General features: G+C 43.6%; 1 protein-coding gene across 1 annotated transcript in view; it reads right to left on the bottom strand.

Annotated features, from left to right (window-relative positions):
- The window catches only part of TPO (thyroid peroxidase), a gene marked incomplete at its 3' end in the record, with an annotated part of 92,662 nt that overhangs the window by 34,253 nt on the left and 45,223 nt on the right, over positions 1–13,186 (bottom strand). The gene's annotated exons all lie outside the window — the stretch shown is intronic.

Genomic DNA, 13,186 nt, shown 5'->3' with positions numbered 1-13,186 from the left:
TACTTCACTGCAGTATTCAATCTGTCAGTCTGTTGGTTTGTCTGTCTGTCTACAAGACTTGCCTTGCTCTAATAATAGCTCTAAGGTGGCTTTAAGGTGGCTTCTAATAGTATAATTAAAATAATCTCAGAAAAATTAAAAACATTACCCATTAACAATATAACAACAGCCTCAAGAATACAATTGCTGACTCTCTCAAAAGAAAACCCCAGAAATATTGTCCTATAATATTGGATTAGATACAATGGTGGACTGAGGGACATTATTGCATAGGGAAAACCTGACCCTGTGTCTCTTGCTCTCAGAGTATAATGTACAAAGAGGCTTCCCCTCTCCAAATCTTTCCCATTTACTTTGCCCTTTAGATTTAAATGGAAACCATCTGACACTGGAGCCCAGTCCTGTCTTCACACTCTCTGGCCGATTTCAGACTGGCAGTTTGCCCCGATATAGGCGCGTGTGAGGAACGTTTCACAAGCAGATTAAAGGGGCCGTTCACACAGGCACATCTGTCCGGCATTCCCCACCTGTACTCAACCCATCTTATAGTGCTTGCCTCCCGGGTTTAAAAGATACCTGGTGAATTTAGTAGCAAACCCTGGAGAGCCCATTTATCCCGCTTCATTCTGCTTCCTGGAAGTGTGAACGCTAACCGCTAAAAGACAGGAACAGCCCACGTTAATAATGTGCGCCAGCTGTTTACGCTGACTGACCTCTTAGCCCCACTCTGGCACCAGGAAGCGGCAGGTGATTGCCTTGAAGAGGGGGTAGTGATCAGTGTTCCCTCTAAGCTGAGTTAGTGTGAGCTAGCTCACAGTTTGATAGCCTCCAGCTCACACATTTTTGTCTTCGCTCAGGAAGGAGGGCTCCAAACTAATTTATGCAGCAGCCACATCACTGGCTCACAACTTTAATGCCAGTAGCTCACAAAGCAGGATTTTTGCTCACAAGACTCCACAGTTTAGAGGGAACATTGGTAGTGATGTTGCCGGATGTGCCTATGGCCCACAGCAGCCGGATCCTGCCCTATTTGCCGCTGCACCTAGGCGTCCATGCACCTAGCTGTCTGCCGTGAGGAAAATGCCTCTTACAGCCACGCCTCCAGGCCAACAGTGTGAACACTCCCTCGTGCCTCCTCCTGGTATGCTCCTGCATCAGTCCACGCAGTGTGACCAGGAAAACCCGGAACAGTTTGATCCGGCTCTTTTTTGCAACAACTCCCTCCCGCTTCAAACTGCCAGTCTGAACTCAGCCCCTGTGGCTACTTTTCATATTGCTGTTATCCCTTTCAGTTACAGCAGTGTTGGTGCAGGAAACAGATAATTGTGGACTCCTGCCTCATGATGCTGGAGCATCAAATAGACTGGAGCAATATGGGAAGGAAGTACTTTGCAGCATCTCACACGGAATAAAATAATGGACTATTTTACATGCACACAAATCAGTAGTTGGAAATAGCATATGGCTTAGATAGTTTCCTAAAACTGTTCTGTTGGCACATCAGTCAGTGCCCTAGGAAACTTTTGTATGACATAGCATGGAATCAGGCACAGAATCTATGAGGACCCCCAGGGATATAGTGCTGCTGAAAGATCTGAAGAATATTTCTTGAAATTTTGGCAGCTCCCAATTGGGTGCCAATTAATACACTATTCTGTAGACAAGTCAGCGCTTACAAATACATATTTTCCTTGTGAGAATGAAGGAGATTCAGCATGAAATGGGTACAAAATTCTGAGGGGAAAATATTGTTTTTCTTCCTAAGATATAAAAATTGCAAATGATTTGGCTAGAAAATGATTTAAATACTTTGAGAACATAAATGCTGCAAGAATACCTAATGCTCATTTATGGATATAACAATTTGTTGAAAGCTTAGCAGATACTCTATCAAAAGGTTTTTGAACCAGGTTTGAGAATGATGGAACCATAATGTTTGAATTTGAATGTGTTGCCTCATTGACAACCCTTAATGACATATCTGAGGTGGACAGTCAAAGTAGAGGAAAAGACTCAAGATGTTTATCTGGAACCTGCAAACAACCCTGGCATAAGAATGGTTCATATTCCCTGCATGGCCCATTACTAAGTTACCTCTGGACTGTGTTATGAGTTCTTTAAGTTTAGCAGGATATCAAGTGTTATGAATACTCTACTACTATCAGCACTCTCAGGGCTATTTTTGGGCAGGAACGCACAGGAACGGAGTTCCGGCTGCTCCCAAGTTGGCCACGCCCAGCAGAAACTAATTAGCATAATAGGCCACACCCAACAGCAGAAACTCATTAGGATTGGCTACATTAGGGGTGTGTGGCCTAACATGCAAAGGAGTTCCTGCTACAAAAAAGCCCTGGGTTTTGACAGCAAACAAGGTAAACAGAATAACAAGCAAAAGGTGGGTGTGGCTGGATAACCACACTTCTGGTAACATGTGGGTGCGGCCTAATGTGCTAATGTGCTGTGCTGTCAGGGGTGTGGCCCAATATGCTAATGAGTTCCTGCTGTTGGGTGTGGCCTATTATGCTAATGAGTTCCTGCTGGGCTTTTTCTACAAAAAGAGCCCTGAGTCTCTTCTGGACTGGACTAGGATGCCCTAGATGCCATTGTGCAAAAGGCAGCTAGAAGATATTAGAATGAGGGTCTTGAAAGCTGGAAATTACATGAGGGTACTATTTATATAATTTCTACGCCATTCAGAGAGAAGGCAGTGTAAGGGCATCTTTATTAATACTGTGTAACAGCAGATATGTGAGATGTAAAATTCCACTCCTGTCCTGGTTGCTGGGAGGGGAGAAAATTGAACTGGCTTGTATGACTAAAACCTGGTTAGAGGAAAATTATGAAGTCTGTCAGACTGAAATAAAATCTCCTGGTTATGTGGTTCTTCATAAATCCCTCTCAGGAGGCTGAGGAGAGGGGCTAGCTATAATCCTCCATGAGTACTCCTTCTTTCAGAGATTGCCAGTGCAACATATTGCTGACAATGAGACTGAGCAAGAGAGAGATCTTGGAGTTGTAGTAGATAACTCACTGAAAATGTCGAGACAGTGTGTTGACTGCAATAAAGAAGGCCAATCCTATGCTGGGGATTATTAGGAAGGGTATTGAAAACAGATCAGCCAATATCATAATGCCCCTATATAAATCAATGGTGCGACCTCATTTGGAATACTGTGTGCAGTTCTGGTCACCACACCTTAAAAAGGATATTATAGCTTTGGAAAAAGTGCAGAAAAGGGCAACTCGAATGATAAAAGGGTTGGAACACTTTCCCTATGAGGAAAGGTTAAAGCGCTTAGGGCTCTTTAGCTTGGAGAAACGACGACTGAGGGGTGACATGATTGAGGTTTATAAGATTATGCATGGGAAAGAGCAGGTAGAGAAAGAGGTACTTTTCTCCCTTTCTCACAATACAAGAACTCGTGGGCACTCCATGAAATTGCTGAGCGGTCGGGTTAGAACAGATAAAAGGAAGTACTTCTTCACCCAAATGGTGATTAACACATGGAATTCACTGCCACAGGAAGTGGTGGTGGCTACAAGCATGGACGGCTTCAAAGGGGAATTAAGCATATGGAGCAGAGGTCCATCAGTGGCTATTAGCCACAAGGTATAGATAGGGGCTTTGGGGCAAGTGATGCTCTGTCTTCTTGGTGCTTGGGGCGGGGTCAACAGTGGGAGGGCTTCTAATGTCCTGGCCCCACTGGTGGACCTCCTGATGGCACTGGTATTTCTGGCCACTGTGTGACACAGAGTGTTGGACGGGATGGGCCTTTGGCCTGATCCAACATTGGCGTCTCTTATGTTCTTATGTTCCTTACATTATGTTCCAGGGACATTTTTCTTGTTTTTGAATCTGGAAATTCCTCAGTGGACACTGGCTAATCTATCAGAAATAATCTCAGGTTTGATGCTGGAAACCCCAAGAGTGATTGTCATGGGTGAGTTCAACATATATGCTGATGGGACCATGTCCAAGCCAGGTCAAGATTTTGTAGCCTCTCCAGCCACTATGGATCTCTCAGGTTGTGAAGGGCCATATACCTAACAAAGGTCATGCCTTGGACTTAATCTTTTGCATGGAATCTTTAGAAAAAGATCTGGTCAAGGGGTAACAAGTTCGACCTGCAGCATGGTGGTCTGACATTGCCTACTGAGGACATGGGTGAATGTGGCACTGGTGCTCTACAAGAGAGAGGAGCTGATAAAATTGGTCTGCCCACAACATTTAATGGATCTGAATGGTTTCCAGAATGCCCTAGCATTTTCATATCTGAACAAACAACTCTGGGGAGGCGCAGTGAAAGTACAGAGTGAGAAGCTCCTGAAAGCTATCGACACAGTTGCCCCTTATTGTCCACTCTCACCCTCTAGGTGGAATCCTGCACCTTGGTTTACTACTGAATTGAATTATTTGAGGGGTCTGGAAGACACTTAAAATGACGTTGGCAGGAAACTGTCAAGGCCTGCCAAGCTTCTTGGAAGAACTATGAGGCAGCAGCAAGAGTTTCAAAGAAATCTTATTTCACTTCTATCTTGGTACCAGCTACTTTGTGCCCAGCTCAACTGTTCAAAGCAGTGAAGAGTATGCCCAGGTTTAAATGTGTTTTTTTAATTGATTATTGTTGTCTTAACCTTTGGGATAAAATTCTTTGGGTTTCCCCTGGAGAATTAACATCCTGTTTTAGAACACTAGACAGTGTTGTATAACACCAAATGATTTCAATCATTTTTAATTGACATGTTTTAGCCCTTGTTTTAATGGAAGAAAAGGAGTGTTTGTGATGTAACCTTTTAATTAGGAATTATTGACTTCAAAGAAATAGGGAGTCGTGTTCTTTGAAGTGCAGGTGTGATCCTCCCTTGTTGAAAGTTTCTGCCAATTTTGGTCAGAATAACTTGGCAGAGATTTGCCAACGAGGTGAAGAGTTTAGAAACAGTTTTTGCCCTGTATGAAGCAGCTCTCAATGAGAACTTATGGTTAAATGAGACATAGATCATGTTTAACATATTCAATGTATTAGATGCTTGGATTGAATATCTATATATGTATCATATTATTTAAAGAAGGAGAAGACTTGACATTTGAATAGTTAGAACAAAGCTTTGTTTGCTAGTAGTGCTAATTAAAAAGGCTTGCAATCACTGCCAATTGTTTCCTTTTCTATTTCAATTTCAATGGGGAGAGCCTAATTAGAATAGTTAAAATGGTATACTGAAGATGAAACTGTTAAAGAACAAATGTTAAAATGGGCTATTAATATGAATAAGGAAGTGGCTATGGAAACCTGGGAATATTTGTGGAAAAATTCTATTAAGATCTCGACATGTACTAATGTTAAAGAAAATTGTTATAAGATGATGTATAGGTGGTACATGACACCTAAGAAGATTGCAAATATGAATCAAAATATGTCAAACAAATGCTGGAAATGTAAGAGGCATGAGGGCTCATTTTATCATATGTGGTGGACTTGTGAGAAAGCTGTAGACTTTTGGACAAAAGTCCACAATGAAATGCAAAAAATACTGAAATGTTCTTTTAAAAAAGCACCGGAAATTCTGCTTTTGGGACTTAAAATGGAAGAAGTCAATACGACTAAAAAGACTTTACTCTGGTACCTGATAGTGACAGCGAGAATGATTTATGCTCAGTTTTGGAAGACAGAAAAGGTACCAGAGGTTGAAGAATGGATACAAAAAGTTCTGTTCATGGCACAAATGGATAAGATTACAAAAAAACTGAATAACAAAGAAGACGATGAGTTTTTTGGAGAATGGAATGATTTTAAAATTTATCTGGAAAAGAACTGGGATGTGAAACAAAACTTAATATGTTTAGATTGTTTTGGCTGAACTCAATAGCTGGTTCCTCTCTGAAACTTCAAAAAGACACACTTCAGAACACTTTTACTCTGGTTTCTCTTCAGAGTAAAAGTGTTCTGAAGTGTGTCTTTTTGAAGTTTCAGAGAGGAACCAGCTATTGAGTTCAGCCAAAACAAAAGTAATTAAATCATGCACATTTGCCAATTAGAAGGCACGGGTGGGCATTAAATCATGACTCTTGGCACCGATTAAAAAGGGTCAATTATTTGTATTGTAGAACAGTGTCTCTTACAGGCTAAACTGAGCTATGTGTTTTACTTCAGTTTTTACCAGAAGCAGCTTCATAAATAATCAAAAATAATTCTGTAAAATTTCCTGATGAACCAAAATGAATAATAATGTGTAAATCAATACATCTATAAGAGCTTAATGCCACGAGGTATTTTGAAACACTAAAATAATTCATGTAAAGAGTTTAATGCATTAGAATGTCATTGTGATTATATGTTTTTATATTTTGTGTACCTGTAAGTGAAAATAAGTTTATAAAAATGCTTTAAGATACTTTTATATACATGTATTGTGTAAAGAAGAAATATGTTTGTAGGATTTTGTAACTGAACTGAGTAAACAAAGCTATACATTAGAAATAATGACCTGCACCTGTGTTGTAGGAGTAGGAAATTCAGCCAGCTACCATCCTGTGTGCCAAATATGTGATTGACGGCTGACCAGACAAAGAAAACTGAACTGAGCATGTCTACATGATGTCAGTGATGATGTAAAGTGAGGAGGAGCAAAAAGAGTATATAAGTATGCTCATTGCATTTGCTTGTTGAACACCCAGGCTGAATTAAGCTGTGAGATGCTCCTTTATTCGAATAAATATTTTTGTTACCCTTTACTGCCTGGATGTTTGTTTTCACTGTGTGGTTTATTGGCTAGCCACACAAGTCAAAGAACCTTAGCGCCTTTAGTGTATTGGCAACAGCAGCTTGGCACCTGCTGACCTGAAGGGGGGGGGTTGTCTTTGTTTTTGCTGACAAAATCACTCTACTACTTTATGATTTGGGTGCTGGTTGTAGTACAGTGATTACACTTGAAAAACAATCCAACATATCATGCGGTCCATTTATGGATCATTTTGAGTGGCTAACCATGATGGATGTCGATGCAATTTTAGGATGTATGAAGAGCACCACTTCTACTCTGGGTCCATGCCCTTCTTGTGGCTGAAAACATGTAAGGACCACATCACTGAAACACTGAAATACATCATAAATTAATCACTAACCCAACAATCATTCCCCAGTTCACTAAAACAGTCAGCCATTCATCTCCTACTGAAAAAAAAATCACTAGAGAAGAATTATTGCCCAGTAAGTAACCTATCCTTCCTGGGCAAGAACATTGAGAGAGCGGTAGCAGCAGAACAATTTCAGGCCTACCTGGATAACTCATACCTTAGTCTGCTTTCAGACTGCCTTTAGACCAGACTATGTATGGAGACTAAAGTGGTGACTTTTGTTGATGATCTCTATTTGAATGTAGAAAAAGGCTGTGCCTCTCAGTTGCTTCTATTGGATCACTTAGCAGCCTTTGGTATGGTGGATCTACTGAGGTGCTTGGAAGATGAGATTAAGATTAAGGGATACATCTTGGACTGGCTTAAATCTTTCCTTACAGGTTGGACCTATACAGTCACTTTTAGAGACCAACTATCACCAGTCTAGGACTTGCCTTGCAGAATTCCACAAGATCCAGTCATGTTACTCATGTTACTCAATCTCTATGTAAATTCCGTAGGAGAAATAATTCACAGTTTTGGAGCAGCTGTCATGAATATACTGATGCTCAGCTCTATATCTCTTTATCAAAATCACCTGGTGATTCTGTAGATATCTTTAACTAGGGTCTTACTGTTGTGATTCTTTGGATAAGGGTGAACAAGCTGAAACTGAATCCTGATAAAGGCGAAGATAATGCTGGCTGGGAAGACTAAGGTCTTGAAGGATATTGTGCTCCCCACTTTCAGTGGGGTCCAGCTTGCACTCCTTGATTCAGTTAAGAAACTAGGAGTTATATTAGACCCAGCATGACTACTGGAGAAGCAAGACAATGGAGCAGCTAGAAAGTGTACTATCAGCTTCACCTATCATGGCACTTGCCCTCCTACCTTGACTCAGCTAATATGGCCATGTGGATCCGATCCATATGTAACCCATGCAGTTTTGTAGCTGTTAACAGCATACAGGGATCAGGCATGCCTGCTTTTGCCAACAGGCCAATTAACTCCCTTTCCCCTCTCCTATACTTCGTTAATGGAGCATGCTCAGTGCTTGTAGCCTTCCTTAAAGGAGGCTGGGTATTCCCAGCAGCCAGCGCCTGGCCTAGGAAGAGGCAACATCATCAGAAGGGTGGGGAGAGGCCAGTATAGACTTTGCTGTGTTAAGGCCTGCCTTGAATTGTTGCAGGTAAATGCTGTTAACCAATGTAATTATTAGAGATCCTTTCAAACCAAAGGTGAAGTTACTTCTTGGGAAGGTATTAAATGTTGGTTTGGGACTATTAAGATTCTTAATAGTGATTTCATATGGTTGTGAAAATATGTAATGTTATAGTTGTTGATCCTTTTAAAACTGTTGCAATACATCTTCCTTAGTATTCTTTGTTAATGTAGCCAAGCAGTTTAGCCTGGCCCAGGAAGAGGCAACATCATCAGAAGGGTGGGGAGAGGCCTGTATAAACTTTGCTGTGTTAAAGCCTGCCTTGAATTATTGCAGGTAAATCCTGGATTCAACTGAGAAGAGCTGCAGCCTCCCAAGTACAGCCTGGAAAGCTCATACGCTGTTCTATTATCTATGAGCTTACAATATATGGACCTACAATATACACGTTATCTATGTGCTTAGTAATTTTTTTGTTTTGTGTATCCTGACGATTCATTGCTATGAAGTAATAGCAACCAACTAGGAATGAATGAGGATTTATATGAAAACTTCCATGCTTTGTTTATATAAAGAGTTTATTTTAAATGTTAAAGTGCATTGGTTGTATTGCATCTCTTATGTCTGCGTAGGGCTGCCAAGTCTCGTTGAATCGCGGCGGGGAATCGTAATTCTTCACAGGAACTCTGCCGCGGGGGATGGCAACAGGCATTGCACCGCCGTCGCCAGGATGTGATGCTACAGCAAAGTCTATACAGAGTTACTGCTACTCTGCCAAATAAGGAGCTACTGTATGATACCAGCATCCCAACTATCCAGGCCCATGATTCAGGATCAGACAACGTCCCACCACCCACCTCACCTCCTCCATCTCCAGAGCCACTGTAGTGCAGAAAGAAGACAGTCCAGCATGAAATACTGGAAAGAAGACAGGGTGCACGTTTTGCAGCCCAGAGACAGCTGGATCTAGTAAGGAGGAGCACACATGCATGGGCCAGATGCAGCCCAGCTGCAAAACAAGCATCTCAGCTACAAAGGATGGAGAGAAAGAGAGACTGGATATGGAAGCAATGGGTCAAACTACCTTTGACCCTGCTGCCACTGATCCTGTCTTTGCCTCGCTCCTGTGACCCATTGGACTGTTTCTGGACTTTGACTTCTGGACTTGCCTTGAACCTGCTCTAGTGACAACTCTCTGACTCCGTGTATGACCTAAGGACTGAATTCTGACCATGCTGTACTGGTTTCTGCCTTCCCTTTACCTTGGCGTGAACAGTAACATGTTGTAACCTGCCCTGAGCCCATTTACGGGATGGGCGGGATATAAATGCAAAAATAAATAAATAAATAAATAAAATAACAGCTCTGAACCACCCTGCACCCAGATAGACCTTGGACAATTGATATTAGCATTTAGTTTTGTATTCCTAGTTCTATTGCATTGTTAATTTGCAATGTTTATTGTATATCTTATACTGTATGTTTGCTTGCATTGTCATTCATTTTTGTACTCCTAGTCCTATTGCATTGTTCATTCAATGTTCTACGGTGTAAGATAACATTTATTTTCTCTTTCTGTATTCCTTAATCCACCTTGAGTCTCAGTGAGAAAAGTGGGCTGTAAATAAACTAACTAAATGTCTATTGACATCTACAAGGAGCTGTTTTTTTCCCTTTCCCTTCTGAAGTGATTTTTCAGTATCTCATGGTGTGATGAACTATGAAAAGGCATAACAAAAATGTTCAGGATTCAGTAGCCTTACAGAACAATCCCCGATGAGCCCGCGTTGTAGGGGCAACCATTGTGAATTTCAAAGAATATTCAATGTTTTGGAGAGGGGACATAATTTCTGTACCTTGCGTTTTTAAAATTGTTTTACTGCTAATTAAAATAGATCCACAAGGGAATCCTTTGCAGTGTTTTGATAAAGAAGAATGCTTCTACTTTGCAGAGAGTGCTTCCTGATCCCCATTTTCTTCTGTTTGCTGCTCAGAGTGGGTTCTTTTTAAAAGATTGATGGATGATAGATACCTCCACCCAGGTTAGATGTGGGGAGTTAGGACAGCTATCAGAGCTATTTATCCTAGACAAAGGAGTCAGACATGGATGTTTACTTGTGACCTGTTGTTCTATTTATATATTAATAACCTCAGACCATGTCTCTTGAAGGAAACATGTCATCTTCCACATTTATCAAAGTATGGCCCCGGTCACACGGGCCGGATATCGCGGGGGGGGAGGCGTGGCTAATATCCCTGGAGGAAACTAACGCGTGGCCGCCCGGTCGAGGTCCCGTGGTTAGGGGGGAGATGCCGACCAGACAGGTATCCTGCAGCACGGCACAGAAGCCACGCGGCGTGATCGCACTAGCAATCGCTCTTTGTGTGCATGCGCTGTTGGGTGCTGTTGCGCAGCCTGCAAAGACTTGGGGGACAAAAAAAACCCTTGTGTGCGATGAACAGCGCCGGATGCCACATAAGTCCACTGGAGACGCCCGCCCTTGCCTCACGGTTTTCGAAAACTAGTACCTTGGAGGTACTAGTTTTTTTACTCCGTATCTTCGGCGAGAAGCTACGCTTCCCAAATGTTGCGGTGTGATTGCGCCCAGAAAATCCACCTACCATCCATATCGTCAGCGCGGCAAATGTTCTGTGTGACCGCAGCCTATAAAGTTCTAATCCTTCTATATGCTGATGATGCAGTGATAATGTCTAGATCAATAGTGGGCCTCCGCAAGCTGATAAAAAGTTTTGATCTTTACTGTGATCATGAGGGCCTGTCCATCAACATGGCAAAATCCAATGTCATAATATTCACCGAAAGGAAAGAAATCTTCACATGGGACATGGCAGGCCAACCTATGGAACAGGTCAATCAAATTAAATATCTGGAAATCCACTTTGAAGCATCTCTTACATGGAAAATACACGTGGAACTAGCAAGAAACACAGCCTTGAGAGTAGGGAGGACAATTGTAAAATTGTCATTGGGGAATTTGTCCCCTCGGCCTTAAATGTATTTAAGGCTAAGGTTCTAAACCAATTCCTATATGGTGCAGAGATTTGGATTCAGGATGCTTCTGAAAAAGTGGATTCCATCCAATATGACTTTTTCTGACATTTATTGACTACTCCTGGATGTGACTCAGGCTGAGCACTGAGAGTGGAACTAGGTGAATTATCAATGGAAGCTAGGGCTTGGATTAAAACATTTCCTTTTAAAGTAAACGTTTTAAAATCTGATGGAGGATCTACTCTACCTGGGCTTATCCAGGCAGATAAACATTACAGCCAACGAGATCAACTACTGGAAAAGAAAATGAAAAGGCCTAGGAATAACAAATGATATGATTAAGAATACAGAAACTAAAAACATTATGAGACAAATAAAAAAAGTATAAGGAAGTTGGATGTTACAAGTACGTATATTAGGCTGCACAGGGTTAGGTTCGACACTCCATTTGGGAATTGCCCTCCCGATCCGACTGCCAAAATATTTTTATCAGTTGATAGTCCTGGAGGTTTTGGAGGATAGATATAATAGAGTATATAATAGAGCAGGACTCATTTTGAGCCGGAGCAGGCCGGAGCAGTGCTGTGGCAGGAGAACCCTCCCAGTGCTGCTGCAGCTGCCAGCCAGGCCCCCCCTCCCTCCCTGGCCACCGGGTGAACCTGTACAGCCCCTTTGCCGATGCACAGCAGTCCAGTCAGGGGGAGGGGGAGCCCTGTGGTGCGCCAGGCTGCTGCTGCTCATCCAGTGACCCTCCTTCGGGGGCAGAGCTTGGGTGCAAATCCCTATGGGCCGCTCTGCCACAGCAGGAAGACACTTGGGAGCAGAGCAGCCAGCCCAGCAACAGGGATGTGGTGGTCAAGTCGAAAACGGGAGGTGCCTCCGAGAGGTGCCTCCCTCGTAAGGAGGGGGGCTTGACTTGGCCGCAGGAGCCCCCTTGCTGAAAACAGGGAGCTGCTGCTGCTGCACCTCAACTTGGGGTGGGTCAAGTCGAAAACGGGAGTTGCCTCCGAGAGGTGCCTCCCTCGTAAGGAGGGGGGCTTGACTTGGCCGCAGGAGCCCCCTTGCTGAAAACAGGGAGCTGCTGCTGCTGCACCTCAACTTGGGGTGGAGGGCTCTTCCCAGACTTTTGCGGGTGCCTTCGCCTTCCTCCTGACCCCTGTGCCAGAAGGAAGGAGGAGAGGAGGAGAAGGAGGCGGCGAGGTCGGCATGTGCACCAAGCCCCTTCGCCTGCCCGCCTGGAGGCCACCCCGCTCGGCTGTATTTGGGGGGGGGGCAGGGGAAGCCAACCAGCCAGCAAGCAGGGGGAGCCCCAGGCGGGCGCGGGCGGCCACGTGCTGGTGCAGCCTGCCCCTATTTTGGTTTTCAATATGAGGCAGAATAGCGGCCAGTTTCAAAGAACCCGACAGAGAAGCTCATTCTTCAGGAATCAGACACCACTCAAAGGGTTAAAAACACCTGGGGGGGAGAGGTGTGATTTCCAAAAAAAAGTGCTCTCCTGCTCCTCTCCCTCCCCTCCCTTGCCAGCCCCAAAGCCCTGCTCCTGCCTGTCACTGCTGACTCCTCAGCAGGAGGCATCATGATCTCCTAACCGAGAGGGTTGAGCGGTCCTCCTTTTCCTGGCTCTCCCCTCCCCTCCTTCCCAATGGAATTATCCTCTGTCGCCCCGGAGGCTGGAGTTGGAACTATTGAACTTGTGTGGCTGGGTGAGCTGAGGCGCGCTAGCACCAAAGTGCACGTGCACTTTGCTCCATCCTGGGCTGTTTGGAGGGAGACTGACTGAGCTGGCAGAGTCTCAGACCACAGGGGCGGGGGAGAGTACCGATAGGGGCTGAGGGCAAAGCAGGAGGGAGGGGGACACAGATATGGCTCTATTTCTTTTGGAACGCTTATAATAAAAAGA

This window comes from Gekko japonicus, unplaced genomic scaffold (assembly GCF_001447785.1).
Source record: "Gekko japonicus isolate JY-2015 unplaced genomic scaffold, Gekko_japonicus_V1.1 scaffold465, whole genome shotgun sequence".
Lineage (NCBI taxonomy): Eukaryota > Metazoa > Chordata > Lepidosauria > Squamata > Gekkonidae > Gekko > Gekko japonicus.
The sequence above is the reverse complement of the archived record's forward strand: the minus strand, read 5'-3'. Positions and strand labels throughout refer to the sequence as shown.